Genomic DNA, 21,528 nt, shown 5'->3' on the forward strand with positions numbered 1-21,528 from the left:
GTGTCACCAGCTGCTATAAAGGGGTCATCTCAATAGCTCAAAGAATTTTACAAGTTCTGCCTCGGAGGTGGAGAAGCGCCGTGGACAATATACAGCGGCTATGTTTATTTAACCACTTGCGGTAGCATACGACAGCAATTGGTAATGCCTTATTCGATTCTTGATCAGAATACCAGTACCTTCATGGACCTTACCATCAGGATGGTTTGTCGTTGGTGAGTCTATGATATGAGCATGGCGTCAATGTCGTGTTGATTTAAGAACTTCAAAAGCTAATGTTTGTGCTGTGAAATGCCATTTGCATTCTTAAAAGATTGTTTTAGAGAAACCATCTAAACAGATTTTAGTTGGATTAAGAGGAGCAGATTTTGAGTGTGCATATGCTCCTGCAGGATTTCCTGTATAGCTACTGTTTTGTTTGTTTGTGTTTGTTATAGTTACCAGCATTGATTCTAATCCATTTGGGCTATAATTTAAACACACGACAGGGCAGCCTCTTTAGTTGGTAGTGTGGTTTCCTTATTTTCAGGGCACGCTTCAGTTGGATGTGCATCCCCACAGGCAACGCAAACTTCGCGAAGAGTGCAATAGGTTCTCGTAGGTCCATATTCCTGGAAATTCGTGCATTGGAGGGGTCCGTTGCGTTTGTGGAGTGATTTTAAGGTGAAGTAAATATTGAAGCTTGTAGATTGGGTGAACTTAGTACTGGGTACTTAAAGCCGTCAACTCTACCTTGAACTTTGGTTCTATTTATTATCTTCAAAGCCATTTTAACAGCCCTTTTCATTAGGCCATCCATTTTTTCGTCGATAGGGACATTTGACTCGATTGCTTTAATAACCACTTGTAGTTCTTGGTTACTTTTAAGTTGGTTGGTGTAGTATTTTAAATTTCCGGTGTCGAGATACTTGGCCACTGATCGACAAACTTGTTCGTCATTACTTTTATTTTTTTGTGCTTGTATTAGCCGAGTGTTGGTAAGGTTGTAAGTGTCGTGATTTTGTTGTGTTTTTTTTTAGTTCTTCGACATATAGTAACATCTTCAATGTTTTTAAACATATACGCAAGTAAATGATAATTTTACTGATGTCATAAATATTTATTTTATTTAGCTGCAAGGGTATATAAACATCGGTTTGCCGAAGTTTGCTTCCTTTCTTGTTTAAAAATGTTTTAAGAGCTTGCGCTCTGCCTGCCTCCCATAGTCCCCCGAAGTGCAGTGCTTAGGCGGTAAACTCGCTTCATTTTTTTGATGCGAATATTTCGATACCGCCCCCTGCTCCTCCAGACAGGCTCGGAACTCTCTTATGTGGCGATCTGCGCCGACGAAGTTGGTGGCGTTGTCGCACCACACCTTCTCCGGAATCCCGTGACGACTCACGAACCTTTGAAATGCCAACAGGAACGCATCAGTGGTTAGGTCAGACACTAATTCTAAGTGGACCGCTTTGAACGCAAAACAGACGAACAAGGTCACGTACGACTTGTACGGTGGCTTACCACGGATACGATACGTTATGCTGAAGGGACCACAAAAATCAACGCCACAAATATTGAACGGGCGGAGAGCTCGAAGTCTATTTGCTGTCAAGTTCCCCATAATTTGCGTCAAGAGTTGCGGCTTACAGCGAAAGTAGCGCATGCACGACCGAACTGTTCGTCGGCAGACTTCTTGAGCATTAACTAGCCATCTTTTCTCGCGCAGACGACTTACGAGATTTTAAACAACAACAACGAGAATTTGGCTTCGTACGGGATAGGAGCATTCAATAACCGACCCCCAACTCGTTGCAATGTCGAGGAACACCAATCTAATTTATTTTTCTGAAGAAAAGGGTTTAACTTTTGAATATTCGTTGCTACCGGCTTATTTTATTCGAATTTTGCTTATGTCGTCTCTAAATTCGTGAAATTGGTTAACTTCGTCAATTTTCTCAAAAGCGAAATCCAGTTCTCTTGGCGAAATACTTGTTTCAAAGGGCTTCGACACCTTTCTGCACCTTTGAATAAAACGAAAAACCCACACGAACACTCTCAGAAGCTTCTGGTGCGACGAAAATGATCTGGGCTGAGTACGAGAGTTATTGCTGATTTGCGTAGCTCCATTGACATTACATCAGCCGGCGGTACGAAATGTTTATTTACAGGCCAATTATTTTCTGAGTCACATCCTCGGGACCCTATTTCTGCTGGGTTGACTTTCGTGGGAACGTGTCTCCAAATTGCTTTCTCCGACTACTCCTGAATTTCTGCGATCCGGTTCGAAACAAAAACCGACAACGACGAGGGATGGGTTTTGATCCAGTGTAAAGTGATCTCGGAGTCTGTCCACAGAAAAACATTCTCAATGGGACAATTTAGCAATGGCCTGACACGATTATAAAGCTCTGCTAAAAGGTGAGCTGCACACAGCTCAAGGCGAGGTAATGTTTTCATCTTGAGGGGAGCTTTCGATTTGGCGGTCAATTAAGTCACTTTCAAACCTTTAGCAGTTTGAGTCCGAACGTAGATGCACGCTCCATACGCTCGCATCGAAGCGTCAGCGAAACCATGTACTTGAGTTGGGACTTGTGGATCTGTGTTGACGAATCACGATACCTTAATTTGGCAGCTGAAGAAGCGTCGCTTTAAACGTCTCCCACGATGTAAGCAACTGCATCGGTAGCGACTCGTCCCAATCTTATTTTCGAAGCCACAGTTCCTGCAACAACATCTTTGCCTTTGTGACCAAAGGACACAAGAGGCCAAGTGGGTCGAAAAGTCGAGCAGTCACCGACAAAATATACGGGTTTGTCGCGCGAAGATCCAGGAAAGAGTCATCCAACCGAAATTGAAAGTAATCTTTAACCGGTAACCAAACCACGCCAAGGTCTTGGTTACGTCTGAGTCTGCCATAAGTGGCATTACAGCGCTATCAGATGCGGATAACTCTGGGCAGTTTGAAAACCACTTTGCCAATTTGCATGCGGCATATACTGTCGCAGGGTTTATATAAAAAATATAAAAACCCTATTTAGATATTTTTCGCTGTAATTCTTTCGGCACTTAGCTCCCTTACACCGTGTGCGATTGGTATATTACTATTTTTTAAAATAAATAATTTAATAAAAATAAATATTCAACACCTCTTCGATGCCAACCAAATAAATACAAATAAACGCAATGGCAACTAAGGATATCGAAAAGCTTAAACACCAACGAGATGTTTGCATGAAAAGTATTAACCGAACTTATCGCCATTTAAAAGAAGCTAAATTATCAGTAAATCCGGTCGAGCTTGAGTGTCGATTAGAGATTCTAAATACACACATTGAAAATGCTTCACTTTTGCAAAACCAAATAGAAGTAAAAGATACAAAAGACGTATACCGCGAAGAGTTGGAAGAGAGGGCCGTAATGACAAAATCATTGCTGATTTCAATTTTAAATAAGTGCAAACAAAATAATATCGAGAAATCCGCTCCGCCAGCAAATCGCCCTCCTCAATGCCGTCTACCGAGCGTTGCTCTCCCAACTTTTAGCGGAAAACACTCCGGATTTAAAATGTTTATAAGCCTTTTCGAAACTTTCGTTGAGAAAGATGACACTTTACACGATATTGAAAAATTCAATCATTTAATTTCGTGTTTAGCTGGAGACGCTTTGGGAACAGTTAGGGCCTTTCAAGTCACTGCGGAAAATTATCCCAAAGCCCTTGCTAGCCTGAAGCGGGTGTACGATTATGATTGTTTTATTTTTTTAACAACATATCGACACTTTTTAATTTTCAAAAAATTCCCAACCTTCAGCTACAGCCTTGAGAACCCTCATCGACACGGTCACAGCCTTGTATGACTCCTTGCTGTCTATTGGGGATGATAGACGCATTACTAATGCTATTTTAATACATCTGGTAATGAGCAAGGTCGATGCAGGAACTAAAAGAAAATGGGAAGAACAGTTAGATAATACTTCGCTTCCACATTGGAGCGAATGTGAGGCGGTTGTCAACAGGCGATACCAACACATGGTAGCGGAAGAGGCTTCCAAGCCCAAAACTGTTCAGCAGACCCAATCTAACCCTAAGAAGAATGGAAACAGGAGTTTTTCGCTTGTCGCTGCCAGGAACGACTCTGTTCAATGCATGTATTGCAACTCAGCTGAACATCAGATTGGAAACTGCGCTTCCTTCGCAGCCCTAACAGTGCAGCAAAGATTCGATTTCGCTAAAAGAGCACCCTTATGTATTAACTGCTTAAGAAAGGGTCACACTGTCAAAAAATGCAAATCGAGCAGATGTAGAGTGTGCAATTCCTCACATCACACTTTGCTACACATATATGCCCCAAACTCAAATCTCGCGTTGCCACCTCCTTCTCAGCCCACGCTCATGCAGGAGTCTCCATCCACGTCCCATGTTTTGCATGCGAATGCATCAGATCGAGTCATTCTTGCAACTGCTGTTGTGAGCGTTCAAACCAAAAGCGGCGAGTTTGTATTAGCTCGAGCGTTGCTCGACTCTGGTTCACAAATAAACTTTGTAACCGATGAGCTCGCTCAGAGGCTCAAAATTACAAGAGAGGGCTGTGCATGAGCTTGCGAGGCATTGGTGGAACTAAAAAAATACACACGATTGTGAAGTCGCGAGTAGGGAACAGCCAATTGTCGTCCGATTTTTGGATTATGAAAAATATTTCTGGCTATCATCCGGATCAAGCGGTGAACACCAGCGGGTGGAGGGTGCCTGAAAATATTCAGTTGGCAGATCCACTCTTCTTCAAGCCCCAAAAAATAGATATGCTTATCGGCGCTGAAACATTCTTTGAATATTTACCTATTGACCAGATAAAGCAGGGGCCTGAATTCCCCATCATACAAAAGACAGTTCTCGGCTGGATAGTGTCAGGGAGATGAGCCTCTGAAAATAATAAAAACGCTGAAAAATGGTACATCTCAGCTGCCAGATGGAAGCATTGGAGTCAATTGATACAACTCTGCAGAAATTTTGGTCTGTGGAGGACTTGCCGCCCAAGGCTAAAGTCCATACTCCTGAGCAACAAATCTGTCAACAACACTTTGAGAAAAATACTCAAAGATTGTCGTCCGTTAGATTTTCGGTTCGTTTGTCGTTTAAATCTGACCCAAATACTCTTGGTTCGTCATACGAAGTTGCGAAACGTAGATTTTTGTCGCTAGAAAGGAAATTGTCAAAGGACCCTTCGCTGAGGAAGATGTATATTGAATTCATGGAGGAATATGTTTCACTGGGCCATATGTCCTCCACCAATGATAAAATTCCGAATACGGCCACAAAGTACTTCAACTAAGTTGAGAGTAGTTTTCGATGCATCGAGCCGTACTTCTTCGCAGGTAGCGTTGAATGACATCTTGATGGTAGGCCCAACTATTCAAGAGGAGCTGTACTCGACTCTGCTTAGGTTTAGGTTGCATAAGTTTGCCCTTGCGGCCGACGTCAAAAAGATGTATCGCCAAGTGATGGTGGACGAAGCTGATCGTAACTTCCAGCTCATAGTAAGGAGACGAGATCCTTCTGAGTCCCTGAAAATCTTTAAGTTGAACACCGTTACATATGGAACTTCGCCAGCACCCTTTTTGGCGATTCGGTGTTTAATGCGGCTAGGAGAGATGGCGCAAGCAACTCATCCAAAAGCCGCAAAGGTTATTCAGAATGATTTTTATGTTGACGATTTGTGGACTGGCTCCGGATGCGTTTAGGACCCGCATAGTCTTCAAGACGAAGTTTCTCACGTCTTGCAAGAGGCACGCTTTGAATTGTCAAAGTGGTTTTCAAACTGCTTAGAGTTATCCGCATATGATATGACGCTGCAATGCCACTTATGGCAGACTCAGAGTTAACTAAGGACCTTGCCGTGGTTTTTTTACCGGTTAAAGATTACTTACAATTTCGGTTGAACTCTTTCCTGGATCTTCGCGCGACAAAGCGAAATATTTTGTCGGTGACTGCTTGACTTTTCGACCCACTTGGCGTCTTGTGCCCTTTGGTCACAAAGGCAAAGATGTTGTTGCAGGAACTCTGTGGCTTCGAAAATTAGATTGGGACGAGCCGCTACCGATGCAGTTGCTCACGTCGTGGGCGACGCTTCTGCAGCTGCCAAAAATTTAGGTATCGCGATTCGTCAACACAGATCCACAAGTCCCGATTCAAATACATGGTTTCGCTGACGCTTCCATGCGAGCGTATGGAGCGTGCATCTACGTTCGGACTCAAACTGCTGAAGGTTTGAAAGTGTCTTTATTGACCGCCAAATCTTTGCCTCGCCTTGAGCTGTGTGCAGCTCACCTTTTAGCAGATCTCTATAATCGTGTTAGGCCATTGCTAAATTGTCCCATTGAGAATGTTTTCATGTGGACAGACTCCGAGATCACTTTACACTGCATTAAAACCCATCCATCGTCGTTGTCGGTTTTTGTTTCGAACCGAGTTGCAGAAATTCAGGAGTGGTCGGAGAAAGCAATTTGGAGACACGTTCCCACGAAAGTCAACCCAGCAGACATAGTGTCCCGAGGATGTGACGTAGAGGAGCTTACAACGTCCATTTGGTTCGGTGGGCCTACGTTCTTGCTAGACTCAGAAAATAATTGGCCTGTAAATAAACATTTCGAACGGCCGGCTGATGTAATGCAAATCGGCAATAGCTTTCGTAGTCAGCCCAGAGCCAAATTATGTGCTTTAGAAAATAGAGTCCTTTTCGTCGCACCTGGAGCTTCTGAGAGTTTTCGTGTGGGTTTTTCGTTTTATTCAAAGGTGCAGAAAGGTGTCGAAGCCCTTTGAAAAAAGTATTTCGCCAAGAGAACTGGATTTCGCTTTTGATAAAATTGTCGAAGTTATCCAATTTCACGAATTCAGGGACGACATAAGTAAAGTTCGGAAAAATAATCCGGTAGCAACGAATATTCAAAAGTTAAACCCTTTTCTTCAGGAAAATAAATTACATTGGTGCTCCTCGACATTGCTACGAGTTGGGGGTCGGTTATTGAATGCTCCTATCCCGTACGAAGCCAAATTCCCGTTCTTGCTGTCTAAAAGCTCACAGTTCGTCAGATCTTATGTGTCATACCTGCACGTTACGAACTATCACGCGGGCCCACGAGCTCTTGTAAGTCGTCTGCGCGAGAAAATCTGGCTAGTTAATGCTCAAGAAGTCTGCCGACGAACAGTTCGGTCGTGCATGCGCTGCTTTCGCTGTAAGCCGCAACTCTTGACGCAAATTATGGGAAACTTGCCAGCAGATGGACTTCGAGCTCTCCGCCCGTTCAATATTTGTGGCGTTGATTTTTGTGGTCCCTTCAGCACAACTTATCGTATCCGTAAGCCACCGTACAAGTCGTACGTGGCCTTGTTCGTCTGTTTTGCGTCCGAAGCGGTCCACTTAGAATTAGTGTCTGACCTAACCACTGATGCGTTCTTGTTGGCATTTCAAAGGTTCGTGAGTCGTCGCGGGATTCCGGAGAAGGTGTGGTGCGACAACGCCACCAATTTCGTCGGCGCAGATCGCCACATGAGAGAGTTCCGAGCCCGTCTATAGGAGCAGGGGGGCGGTATCGAAACATTCGCATCAAAAAAAGGATGCGAGTTTGCGTTCATACCGCCCAGAGCACCGCACTTCGGCGGACTATGGGAGGCAGGCGTGAAGTCTGCAAAGCACCTGTTCCTTCGGATGGTAGGCCAAGACCTCTTGACCGCGGAGGAGCTCGGAACTCTGCTCACCAGCGTGGAGGGCGTGCTCAACTCCAGGCCCCTCGGCGCTCTAAGCTGCGTCCCGAACGACGGCGAGGCCCTGACCCCCGGGCATCTGCTCATTGACGGCCCTCTTCTGGCCTGACCTGCTTGCGACGATGGCGAGGTGTTTCGTCTCTCCGAAACAGGTTTTGGCAGCGATGGTCCCGGGAGTACATCTCCAGCCTCCAGCAGCGGTCCAAGTGGCACCAGGGGGAGCTCAACCGCCCCAGCAGTGGAGGATAGGCCGTGTGGTAGCGGTGCACGCCGGCGCCGATAGCAAGGTTCGCGTGGCGGACGTCAGGACGCAGGACGAGAAATATCGGCGAGCTGTCCACCGACTGGCCCTGTTGCCCGTTCTGGGCTGAAGGACGTCGTCCCTTCAGAGGGAGCGGTGTTTGCGCACTTGGCTTGTATTTAAATCACTAGTTGTAGGGCGAGAGCGGGAGCCAATAAAGCTTTCGTCCGTTCGCTCTTGCGAATTCGCCCCGTCTCTCGCCACCGTAGCATAAGTTAGGTTCTAAGAGAAATTATTGAAATATAATAGTCAGTGATCAATCGAACATCATCGTAGCCACTCCTTTTCGTCGAGCTTTCTAAATAGTTTTCACAAATTCGCAATTTAACATCGTCGAACTACTGCAGTCACAAGTTTTCGCGTCGTTAATACAAAACAGTATTAAATTTTCTAACTGTAAAACCGAAGACTCAGCCCACGCTCATGCAGGAGACTTCATCTACTTCGCATGTGTTGCGTGCGACTGCATCTGATCGAGTCATTCTTGCAACTGCTGTTGTGAGCGTTCAGACCAAAAGTGGTCTCTTAGCGATGAGATCGCTGAGAGGCTCAAAATTACAAGAGAGGACGTATGCATGAGCTTGCGAGGCATTGGTGGGACTAATGCCGAAGCCACAAAAAAAATACACATGATTGTGAAGTCGCGAGTATAGAACAGCCAGCTGTCGAACTGTTTCTGGTTATCATCCGGATCAAACGGTGATCACCAGCGGGTGGAGTGTGCCTGAAAATATTCAGTTGGCAGATCCATTCTTTTTCAAGCCCCAAAAAATAAATATGCTGTGAGGAGTTGAATAACTCCCCACAAGTTAGAAAGTAAGCAGAGTAAGCGCATGCAAGCAGTGGCCTACCAGTTACCGGTTGCGCGGCGAATTCGCCCGTAGTAACGATAGTGCAGCGAGAGAGATTAGTGCCCTGAGCACCAGACAAGGGCAGGGAGATTCCGAAAGGGGCAGCAATAAAAGAGAGTAGTGAAAGGGCCGTGTCTAGAAGGAAGTAACGGGACGGCACCGGACTTCGGACCCTGATATTGGTGCCGTGGGCAGAGAGCGAAAGGTCGAACGGCAAAACTGTAGAATTTGGACCAGGGGACAAGGAGACGCCGATAACTAGCGGTAAATAGTGGCTTATATATGCCGGCCGAGGGCAGGCTGCTGGATCAGTCGATTTCTACCAAGTCAACAAGTAACAGTCATCAAGTGAACCAGTAACCAGTGAAACAATGTGAAGGAGCAAGTAAAGCCGTGCGGAGTCATCAAGAAAACAAGATCGCTACGTCGAGACGTTCGGAACTTAGAGCTAAAGTAGTCTTGAACTAGCTGCCTGCCTCAAGGACTGCATTGACGAACTCCGGCGTACGCCTGATCGTCCTGCAGGAATTGTACAAGGTCCTGGTGCCGACTAGCCCGGAAGGACGTGTGTTTGTTCGGCTAGTGTCTCGAAAGGCGTATGCGTTGAGAGCACAGCAGTTGACCGCTAGAGTCCCAGAACGGCAGCAACCAACAAGGAGCGGAGCCAGTCGAGACATCCGGAAGCAGAGCAAGGACAACGAGGACACCCAGGACGACGAACAACAAGCGCCGTGCGAGCATCAGATACGTCAAATTCTAAAGCCCGCGGCAGAGAGGGTAGGGTGGATGCGTTCGTCTAGAACCTGGCGTTTGACCCAGGGACTGCGTTGGCGGCTTCCGGCGTACGCTTGAACCGTCAGGTAGAAACTGAGCCGACGTCCGATGCGACTGGCCGGGACAGAGCACGGGATAGGAGGCTGCGGCAGCGAAAGGCGTACGCCTTGAGAGCACAGTGCTTGTTCACCCTAGTCTGGGAACGGTGACGCATCCCTAAGCCCTGTAATCTCGCCGAACCAAAGGCAACGGAAGGCATGGCGAGCGAAATCGGCGAAGGAGACACCACTTCGCAGCGATCAAAACCACGCGAGACGTTCAACGTGGGAAGGAGCGGACGTCGGAGAATATTTCCCCATTGTCAATACAAAACACCGGCCGAGGGTCAAGTCGACGAATATAAGATCATTGTATATTCCCAATCTTTCTGTGCATTTTCACTGATCAATAGGGCTGTCACGTTTATATAAATTTGGAGGGACGAACACTTACATCTTCTGAGCTAGCCGCACACATTCGTAGCGTGCGGAGAAATAAAGAAAATCAGTTCGTAACAATGGAGCAAATAGAATGGTCAGCAAACACATACGGTTTGAACCTGAACCTCATTCACCGAGCCATGCCAAAATTGCTGCAAGGCAAGGCCCTAAAGTGGTTTATTTCGCACAATAAACACTGGAGGACATGGGGAAAGTTCAGCGGCAGTGTCCAAAATTATTTCCTGCCAAGGGGATTCTTCTCAAAGCTCAAACAAAGAAAACAGGGTTTCGGAGAGTCGTTCAAGGACTATGTGGTCGACATGCAGACCTTGATGAGACCAACAGCGAACTTTATAAGCGAGGAGCTAGCGGATATACTGGCTACTTATGGAAAGAGTACAAGGACGAGAAGGCAAGTTAGGTTGGTAGATGGCAGGTGCAGCGGGATAAACACGCAGCTCGAGGTGGAGATCGAATTCGGCAATAAGCGATTGCCCATGAGCCTGCTGATCCTACCAGGAGTGGTAGACTCGCTGGTGCTAGGAGGGAATTTCCTCACAGAAGTCGGCGCCGAAATAAGGTGTGCCGGACATACAATGGTGATTCCAGAAAGGATAAGGCACAACGGGTGGTTAGAGGAAAAATTGTCCGTGGCAGTGGTGCAAACCACTTCTGAGGAATACGATGTTGAAAAATTCCTAGAGCAGAAGCTCGCGGAAATTCGAACAATGAGTGGAACATCCAACACCGCCGAGCACCGAATCACCATGAAGGACGACAAACCAATCAAACTGAGATACTTCCCGCAAAATCCAAAGGTTTAAGAGGAAATCAATGCGACAGTCGACGAGTTGCTGGAGAAGGGATGCATAGAACTCCGTACAGCTCCCCGATTGTCATAGTGAAGAAAAAGGCAGGTCAGTGGAGGCTTTGTGTCGACTTTAGACATATCAATGCCAAATCCATCAATGATGCTTATCCGATGCCAAGGATAAATTACATATTGGACCAGTTGAGGGAGGCGAGATACATAAGCAGTCTAGATTTGAAAGATGGATACTGGCAAATTCCTCTGGAAGAAAATAGCAGGCCATTCACGGCGTTCACAGTGCCAGGAAAGGGACTTTTCCAAGGTAATGCCATTTGGCCTGCACTCCGCTTCGGCGACTTTCCAAAGAGCACTGGATCAGGATATATGACCGGAGATGTCACCACACGCGTTTGCGTACCAAGACGACATCATCGTGATCGGACGCACACTGGAGGAACACAGGAGGAACTTGAGAGAAGTTTTCCGACGCCTAAAGCAGCGAACCTCAGGATAAATCCCGAAAAATTTCAATTGCTTTACCTGAGACACCGCGTGACAAATCAAGGAATCGGAACCGATCCCGAAAAGGTAGCAGCCGAGTTGGAACCACCTAAAACCCTCCGGGAACTGCGCCAATACTTAGGCGTAGCATCCTGGTACAGGCGATTCGTGCCCGATTTTCCTCGAATAGTGAAACCATTAAATAATCTATTGCGGAGAGGCACGAAATGGACATGGACTACAGATCACCAGTGGGATTCGCTGAGGTAAAGGCAAGGCTAGTGGCCGATCCTGTGCTGGCATGCCCGGATTTCGATAAACCATTCGTTCTACAGACAGACGCAAGCGATTATGGTATAGGGGCAGTTCTGACGCAGGAAACAGAAAGTGGCGAGAAGGTCATTTCATATTCAAGCCGAACCCTGAATGGCGTGGAAAAGAACTATACAACCAGCGAAAAATAATGCCTGGCATTCGTGTGGGTGATCCGGAAGCACAAACCATACTGGAAGGATATGGCGCTTAAATGGTTGAACGGCATCAAAAGTCCCTTGGAGCTGCAGCAGTATGATTTTGAAATATTGTACAGGAAGGGGCAGCTTAACGTTGTCGCTGATGCACTGTCGAAACAGCCTCTGCCAGAAGCCTTTAGGATAGCCAAGAAAACTCCGGAAGACACACAGGGAGCATGCAGCTGGGTCAAAGATATGTGCGAGAAAATCAACACACAGCCACAGAAGTTTCCGGACTACCTCACGGAGGGAGGCGCGTTATATAGGCATATCCCGCATAGAGCGGGCAGCGAAGACGTGACAGCATGGAAGCTCTGTGTCCCACGGGGGCTGAGGGAAACCGTCCTGGATACGTGGGAAGTAGAAAAACGATTGCAAGACTGGCGGCTCGATACTACTGGCCAGGAATGCATAGGGACGCCCGAGCACACGTACGAAAATGCGAGACATGCTTTAAATGCAAACTTAACCAGATGCAGGCAGCTGGGAAGATGCTGGGAAGACCATTGTCAAGATCAAAGCATGGTAATCAGATGCTGCTAGTGCTGATAGATAGATTTTCAAAGTGGACAGAATTGGTGCCACTTCGAACAGCATCAGCAGAAACACTTCAAAAGGCGTTCCGAGAAAGAATCATCGCTAGGTTCGGAGCCTCAAAGCTGGTAATGACGGATAATGGAGTACAGTTTGCCAGCCGCGCATTCCAGAAATTCCTCAGCGATATGGGCATTAAGCACAAGTTCACAGCGCCATATACACCGCAGGAAAATCCGACAGAAAGAGCCAACCGTACCGTTAAAACAATGATAGCTCAGTTCGCAGGGCAAACCCGGAGAAATTGGGACGAGAAGTGGCGGGAGATTATGCTAGCGGTAAAATCAAGTATGTCGGAATCAACAGGGTACTCCCCGTGTTTCCTCACGCAGGCTCGAGAGCCTCGGAGGCCCAGTGCCCTTTCCGACAGGGAAACCATCGGCACAGCCAAATAAGATGAAGGAGATCTTCGAAATTGTGCGCCGGAACAAGGAGAAAGCTGCTCAGGATCAAGCCAGGCATTACAATTTACGAAGGAGGCAGTGGAATCCCACAATAGGGGACACGGTCTGGGCGAAGGAGCACCATTTGTCGAAGGCAGCCGAGGGTTTCGCGGCAAAGCTAGGCCGAGATATGACGTACCGTATACAGTGATAAACTTCGTCTCACCAGTCATTTGTAAAATCCGCCTCAAGGAAACAGAAAAGGAACGAACCGTCCACGTCAGTGAGCTTAACAAACACAAGAACTCGGTACAGACAAGCAAGGACGGGCAGGCAGCAACAAGCGGTGCGGACTATAGCGTCGGGCAAATGCCAGAGTCTATATAGAACGCAGGATAGCATGAGCATGCAACGACAAGAAGAGCGGACTATAGCGTCGGGCAGGTGCCAGAGTCTTTATAGTACGCAGGACACAAGGATGTACAGTGACCCAGGCAACCAGGCAAACAGATTCTGCGTCGGGCATGAAGCCAGAGTCATCCGTTAATACTCCGCTAAAAATAAGGTGATGCACAGGACAAAAAACCGAAAAGACCGCAGGCCAACAACAATCCGTAGCGGAAGGACATGCGTTTGTTCAGCTAGAGTCTCAAAAGGCGTATGCGTTGAGAGCACAGCAGTTCACCGCTAGAGTCCCAGAACGGCAGCTTACCGAATCGTGAGCGCTACACCAACACCGGAGGCAGAGCAAGGACAACGAGGACACCCAGGACGACGAACAACAAGCACCGTGCGAGCATCAGATACGTCAAATTCTAAAGCCTGCGACAGAGAGGGTAGGGTGGAAGCGTTCGTCTAAAACCTGGTGTTTGACCCAGGGACTGCGTTGGCGGCTTCCGGCGTACGCCTGAACCGTCAGGTAGGAACTGAGCCGACGTCCGGTGCGACCGACCGGGACAGATCAAGGGACAAGAATCTGCGGCTGCGAAAGGCGTACGCCTTGAGAGCACAGTTCACCCTAGTCTGGGAACAGTGACGCAGCCCTAAGCACTGTAGTCCCACCGAGTCAAAGGCAACAGAAAGATAGCGAGCGAAATCGGCGAGGGAGACACCTCTCCGCAGCGATCACAACCCAGCGAGACGTTCAACGTGGAAAGGAGCCGACGGCGGAGAATATTTCCCCATTGTCAATACAACACCCCGGCCGAGGGTCAAGTCGACGAACGAAAAGATCATTGTATATTCCTAATCTTTCTGTGCGTTTTCACTGATCAATATAGCAGTCACGTTTATATAATTTTAGTGGGACGAACGGAGAAACAAAGAAAATCAGTTCGTTACAATGCTTATCGGCGCAGATATGTTCTTTGAACAGGCGCTTGTACTTCCCATCTTACAAAAGACAGTTCTCGGCTGGATACTGTCAGGGAAATGTGCCTCTGAAAATAAAGTAAAGACTGAACAAATTATAAATCTCAGCTGCCAGAAGGAAGCGTTGGAGTCAATTGACAAAACACTGCAAAAATTTTGTCAGTGGAGGATTTGCCGCCCAAGGCTAAAGTCCATACTCCTGAGAAAGAACTCTGTCAACAGAAAAATACTCAAAGATTGTCGTCCGGTAGATTTTCGGTTCGTTTGCCGTTCAAATCTGACCCAAATACTCTTGGTTCGACATACGAAGTTGCGAAACGTAGATTTTTGTCGCTAGAACGGAAATTGTCACAGGACCCTTCACTGAAGAAGATGTATCTTTAATTCATGGAGGAATGTGTTTCACTGGGCCACATGTCCTTCACCAAGGACAAAATTCTGAAAACTCCGCACTAATTCATTCCGCAGCAATGCGTTCTACGGCCACAAAGTACTTGAACTAAGTTGATAGTAGTTTTTGATGCGTCGTGAAGTACTTCTACGCAGGTAGCGTTGAATGACATCTTGATGGTAGGCCCAACTGTCCAAGAGCAGGCGTACTCGACTTTGCTTCGGCTTAGAATGCATAAGTTTGCCCTTGCGGCCGACGTCAAAAAGATATATCGCCAAGTGATGGTGGTCGAAGCTGACCGAAACTTCCAGCTCTTATTATGGAGACGAGATCCTTCCGAGTCCCTGAAAATCTCTATGTTAAACACAGTTACATATGGAACTTCGCCATCACCCTTTTTGGCGATTCGGTGTTTAATGCGGCTAGGAGAGATGGCGCAAGCAACTCATCCAAAAGCCGCAAAGGTTATTCAGAATGATTTTTATGTTGACGATTTGTTGACTGGCGCCGGATGCGTTGAGGACCTGCAAAGTCTTGGAGACAAAGTTCCTTAGGTCTTGCAACAGGCTGGTTTTGAAATGACATTGTTTCCGAACTGCCCAGATAGCGCTGTATACTACTTATGGCAGACTCAGACGTAACCAAGACCCTTGGCGTGGTTTGGTTACCGGTTAAAGATTACTTTCAATTTCGGTTGGATGACTCTTTCCTGGAACTTCGCGCGACTAAGCGAAATATTTATTCGGTGACTGTTCGACTTTTGAACCCACTTGGCCTCTTGTGTCTTTTGGTCACAAAGGCAAAAATGTTGTTGAAGGAACTTTGGCTTCGAAAATTAGATTGGGACGAGTCGCTGCCGATGCTGCCGAAAGCACAGATCCACAAGTCCCGATTCAAATACATGGTTTCGCTGACGCTTCCATGCGAGCGTATGGAGCGTGCATCTACGTTCGTACTCAAACTGCTGAAGGTTGGAAATTGAAATCTTTATTGACCGCCAAATCGAAAGTAGCTCCGCTCAAGACGAAAACTTTGCCTCGCCTTGAGCTGTGTGCAGCTCACCTTTTCGCAGGTCTTTATAATTGTGTCGGGCTAGTTCCATTGAGAATGTTTTCCTGTGGACAGACTCCGAGATCACTTTTAACTGGATCAAAACCCATCCCTCGTCGTTGTCGATTTTTGCTCCGAACCGGGTTGCAGAAATTCAGGAGTGGTCGGAGAAAGCAATTTGAAAACACGTTCCCACGAAAGCCAACCCAGCAGACATAGTGTCCCGAGGATGTGACGTACTTACAATGTTGATTTGGTTCGGTGGGCATTCGTTCTTCCTCGACTCAAAAAATAATTGGCCTGCAAATAGACATTTCGAACTGCCGGCTGATGTATGTCGATGGAGCTACGCAAATCGGCACTATCTCTCGTAGTCAGCCCAGAGCCAGAAAATAGAGTCCTTTTAGTCGCGCCTGAAGCTTCTGAAAGTGTTCGTGTGGGTTTTCCGTTTTATTCAAAGGTGCAGAAAGGTGTCGAGCCCTTTGAAAAAAGTATTTCGCCAAGAGACCTGGATTTCGCTTTCGCGAAAATTGTTGAAGCTATCCAATTTTGCGAATTCAGAAACGACATAAATAAATTCAGAAAAATGAACCGATAGCAGGGAATATTCAAAAGCTGAACCCTTTTCTTCAGGAAAATAAATTAGATTAGTGCGCCTCGGCATTGCAAGGAGTTGGGGGTCGGTTATTGAATGGTCCTATCACGTACGAAGCCAAATTCCCGTTGTTGCTGTCTAAAAGCTTGTTAGTCGTCTGCGCGAGAAAATATGGTTAATTGATGCTCAAGAAGTCGGCCGACGAACAGTTCGGTTGTGCATGCGCTGCTTTCGCTGTAATCCGCAACTCTTGACGCAAATTATGGGAAACTTGCCAGCAGATGGACTTCGAGCTCTCCGGCCGTTCAATATTTGTGGCGTTGATTTTTGTGAACCCTTTACCAACGTATTGTATCCGTGTTAAGCCACCGTACAAGTCGTACCTGGCCTTGTTCGTCTGTTTTGCGTCCAAAGCGGTCCACTTAGAATTAGTGTCTCACCTAACCACTGATGCGTTCTTGTTGGCATTTCAAAGGTTCTTGAGTCGCAAATTATGGAAAACTTGCCAGCAGATAGACTTCGAGCTCTCCGCCCGTTCAATATTTGTGGCGTTGATTTTTGTGGACCCTTTAGCAACGTATTGTATCCGTGTTAAGCCACCGTACAAGTCGTACGTGGTCTTGTTCGTCTGTTTTGCGTCCAAAGCGGTCCACTTAGAATTAGTGTCTCACCTAACCACTGATGCGTTCTTGTTGGCATTTCAAAGGTTCGTGAGTCGTCGCCACCAACTTCGTCAGCGCAGATCGGCATATGAGGGAGTTCCGAGCCCGTCTGGAGGAGCAGGGGGCGGTATCGAAATATTCGCATCAACAAAAGAGTTTGCATTCGGAGTTCTAAGCAGCGACCCGAACGACGGCGAAGCCCTGTCCCCCGGTCGTCTGCTCATCGGCGGATGCTCCCGGAGCAGATCAGCCTGACCTGCTTGCAACGATGGCGAGTTGTCTCGTCTCTCAGGCACAGGTTTTGGCAGAGATGGTCTTGGGAGTACATCACCAGCCTCCAGCAGCGTTCCAAGTGGCACCAGGGGGGCCCAACATCATCGTGGGAGCGCTCGTCGTCGTCCGTGCCGGTAGCGGTGCACGCCGTCGCCGATAGCAAGGAGGGGGAGTATCGGCGAGCAGTACACCGACTTGCCCTGTTGCCCGTTTTGGGCTGAAAAACTTCGTCCCTTCAGAGGGGGCGGTGTTTGCGCACTTCCAGCATTTATTTAAATTGAAGTCACTAGTTGTAGGGCGAGAGCGGGAACCAATAAAGCTTTCGTCTGTTCGCTCTTGCGAATTCGTCTCGTCTCTCGCCACCTTAACATTAGTAAGGTTCTCAGAGAAGCTATTATAACATTAAATTCAGTGATCATTTAAACTCCATCAAAACCACTCCCTTTCGTCGTCGCATTATCGCTAACTTTTACACAAGTTATTATCGCAAATAAATCAGCCGAATACTTACAAACATAAACATAAGTTTCGCGTTCGTTAATACAAACTAGTATTAAATTTATTAATTAAATTATCTTCACGCAGTTAGGTAATGCCTCTTTGGGAATTCTATTTTATTTCCTAAATTGTTAAACACTTCCTAGTCACAGGATGTTCCCTGTCCCTGAGAGTAAGCTTGACTTGTCAAATATTATAAAAAATACTCACCAATCAGTAGTGCGCCAATAACTACAAATGAAATGGCGAGCGAAGCGTAATGTATGGTCGCAGCGCTGTAAACGCGCCAACTTTTACGGTAAAGCTTAAATTGCAAGTCATACAACAGGCTAAAATAATTTTCTATAACATCTTGGTTTCAACATCCCTGCCCCGGGGGTCGGGAAAAAGACGGGCCGGTGGGATTGGGGAACGCATCTCTGGTGGGTGGCAGGCGGCATCCCTGTTGGTAGCTGGTGGCCGGAGCTGACAAGGTCGGCGCAGTCTGATTGCAAAGTTGTCCGCGGCATGCCCTCCCAGACAAACAACAGTCGCTCCTCACTTATGCATTATGGCATTTTTGTGTGTTTAGTTGTTTTCGGTTTTATAGTACAACAGCAGCATAAGCAGTGGTCATATGATTTGTATTTTGAAAAAGCCGAAGAACACAGTGCTCCTGATCACAAAAATATGTTTGTGTATAATACCAAATACAGCAAAAACTTTTTCAGAAGTGCTAATTATAATGGGTTGAATTTTGAACAACTCCCAAATTTTAATATTTTACATATTTTAAGTTTCGTAATCTAGAAAACTTTAAGAACTCGAGAATAAAAAGAAAGCATTACTGGCGTATTAAAAAAAATAACTGAATTTAGGCTTATCTTGCTTTTATTGTACAGTTTTCACTTAACTAACAGGTGTTTTAAAAAGTGGGAGAACAAACGATTTTCAGGTAGAGCTAAAATATGATTCAAACAAACAAATATTAGGACAAAAGTTTACATATCAAAAAGGCTGTATAAATCTTGTTTATTTACCTTTTGACTTTTGAAAGGAGTATCGGATTAGGAGAACCGAGGTGTTGTTGGTCGTTTATTTAAACCAGAATACAACCATGTCATAAATGGAACATAAATGGAAAAAATATGCAGCGGCGACAGGCCTGTATAACATTTTATTTAGATCAAATCTGGGTAAACGAAAAATCTTTTTTAGTTTTCTTAACAGGCTTTCAACAGGCTTGAGTTGTTCCTGTAAAAAGTGATTGAAGCAACCGTTGTGGTAATTCAAAACTCCCAAATACTTGTAGGTCTTGACGATTTCTATCACATTGGACTCTTAGCTCCACATTTCGTTTTGTGCTAGCCTTGGCCAGTTTTTTTTTCTTTGAAAATCAAAACTTTTGACTTCTCAGTGTATACTTGCAGCCCCCAAATAGGCAGTATTTGTGCCGAGCATTGATCATTGTTTGCAGTTGATGTGGTGAATCTACGAGGATCACAATCATCTGCGTGCAACAGCGCCTTAACCTCGCATCCGCCTATCTGAATGCCGCATGTCAGAGATCCGTAATATTGTTTAAAAAGAAGGAAAAGAGAGAAGGGTTGAGTAGACATCCTTGTCTAACTCCAGCTTCAGTGGTAAATCACTCGGATTATTGCTTTAAGTCCCACACTGCTACCAAAATATCCGTCTAGAAGCTCTTTTTTTTTTGTTTACATATGCATTATATTTATTAAATCTTCTCTGAATTGAGACTAACAATAAGTATATAAAATCTTAAATTAAAAAGCTATATCTGACAGTCAAGTAGACTGACGCGGGATGTAAGGGCTCTAATAACTATTGCTGAGCTGGAAGGTAATTTTGTTGCAATCGGGTCCGGTTGGAAACCCTGGCTGGGCCCCTGGCGAGCTGGTTTGGATGAGAAGTTAGCTTGGTGCGGTAGGACGCCTTTTGTTTTGAAATTTCATCTTTTACGGGTAGAATGCCAAGATCTCTGTGGATGTTGTCGTTCCGAACATACCAAGGTGCCCCAGTGATAGTTCTCAGGATTTTTGATTGTGCTCGCTGGATAATGTCGATGTTACTGCTGCTCGCGTTTCCCCACAATTGGGTGCCGTAAGACTGGCTTAAGCGTTGAATTGAAGTCCAGGCAGAGGGGGGAGCGAGCGTTAATGAGCCAATGGAGGTTATTGGATTTTAGTTTTAGATGAATTTTCTTAGCTTCGATATGCCATGTAAGTCTTCTGTCAAGGTGGACGCCAAGGTACGTTACATCATCAGCTTGTGGAAGTGGCGTGTTATTCAGAGTTAGCGGGGGACACGTTTGGCTGTTAAGAGTAAACGTGGGGGACACGTTTGGCGGTTAAGAGTAAACGTTATGTGTTTACACTTTTGCGCATTTATTTTTATACGCCAGTCTGATAACCACCTCTCCACTACCACGAGATGATCACCTAGTAGTGCTGTTGCCTGAATTGGGCATTTGGACCGACTTAAGATCGCGGTATCGTCTGCGAATGTAAAAGTAGTTAGCCGCTCGTTCGTGGGAATATCTGCGGTGTAAAGGAGAAATAGAGTTGGACCAAGGGCGCTACCTTGAGGAACTCCAGCCTCTATCGTGTAATCGTCGGATATTGTAGTGTTGCATCTCACGGCGAAGGTTCTGTTGTAAAGGTACGATTCAAGTATCCTGTGAGTGTTTTCCGGTAGTAACGTTCTGATTTTATGCATAAGGCCATCGAGCCAGACTCGGTCGAAAGCCTGCGCAACGTCAGGGAATACCGCACTGCAGTACTCCCGAAACTCGAATGCAGTTCGTATTTCTGCTGTTAATCTGTTAAGCAAGTTATTAGAGCAAGTTATGCTCTATTGTTCCATGGCTTTCTCGAAAGCCAAATTGATGCGTCGGAATAATGATGTGCTTTTACAGATATGGGATTATGCGCGTCAAAAGGCATTTTTCGAGCAGTTTTGACAGACACGAGAGTAAACTTATCGGTGTATATGAGGCTGGTATTGTGTGATCTTTTCTTGGCTTTGGGATCATTATGATTACCGACTTTTTCATTTTTTTGGGAAGTAGCCAAGTCGTGTAATCCGTTAAAGAGTTTACAAATTACCTTAACTGCACAGTTTGGGAGTTCAATTAGCATCTTAGGAGTTATTAGATCACCGCCTGGGTTCTTTTTTGTTTTTAATTGCTCGCTGATGACTTTTGCAACTTCGCTTGTTTGGATAAGAATTGGCGCCGTATCAGTTCCACCTCGAATTAACTGCGGCGGTAGTGTGAATGAATTATTTGCAGGGCTTGGCTGAAAAACATTTCGAAGGTGTAAAGCAAATGTACGAGCTCTGTCTTTGTCGCTTCTGGCCCAGCTGCCTGAAGAGGCTCTTACGGGAATTACTGTTTCGGCCGGCGCACTTAGATTTGGGTGGGCCCTCCACAGGGGATGCTTGGTGATGGTGGGTGAAAGTTTATCAATGTACTGGCGTTGTGCTTTTTCTTCTTCGTGCCTTAGAGCCCTGGTAAGTCTGCGACCAGCTTCCTTAAGACTACGTTTTGGGGATGGCGATCTGCTGGCTTGCCAAGCACGCCTCAAACGTCTTTTCTCCAAAACAAGCTGTTCGATTTCAAGGTTAGTTTTGTGTTGGTGTGTGTGCCCATCCCTCCCTTGCGGTGTAGAGACTTTGGCTGCTGCGACGAGTACAGACTCCAGTGCATTGGCATAGCAGTCGATGTCCTCCTTGAAGTTGAGCTGT

The 21,528-nt window shown here is 46.2% G+C and overlaps 1 protein-coding gene across 1 annotated transcript in view; it reads left to right on the plus strand.

Moving 5' to 3' along the window:
• LOC108139358 (protein argonaute-3) overlaps positions 1–21,528 on the plus strand; it is a 144,663-nt gene that overhangs the window by 102,403 nt on the left and 20,732 nt on the right. The window lies entirely within an intron of this gene.

The sequence above is a fragment of the Drosophila elegans genome, unplaced genomic scaffold, assembly GCF_018152505.1.
Source record: "Drosophila elegans isolate 14027-0461.03 unplaced genomic scaffold, ASM1815250v1 contig_288, whole genome shotgun sequence".
Classification (NCBI taxonomy): domain Eukaryota; kingdom Metazoa; phylum Arthropoda; class Insecta; order Diptera; family Drosophilidae; genus Drosophila; species Drosophila elegans.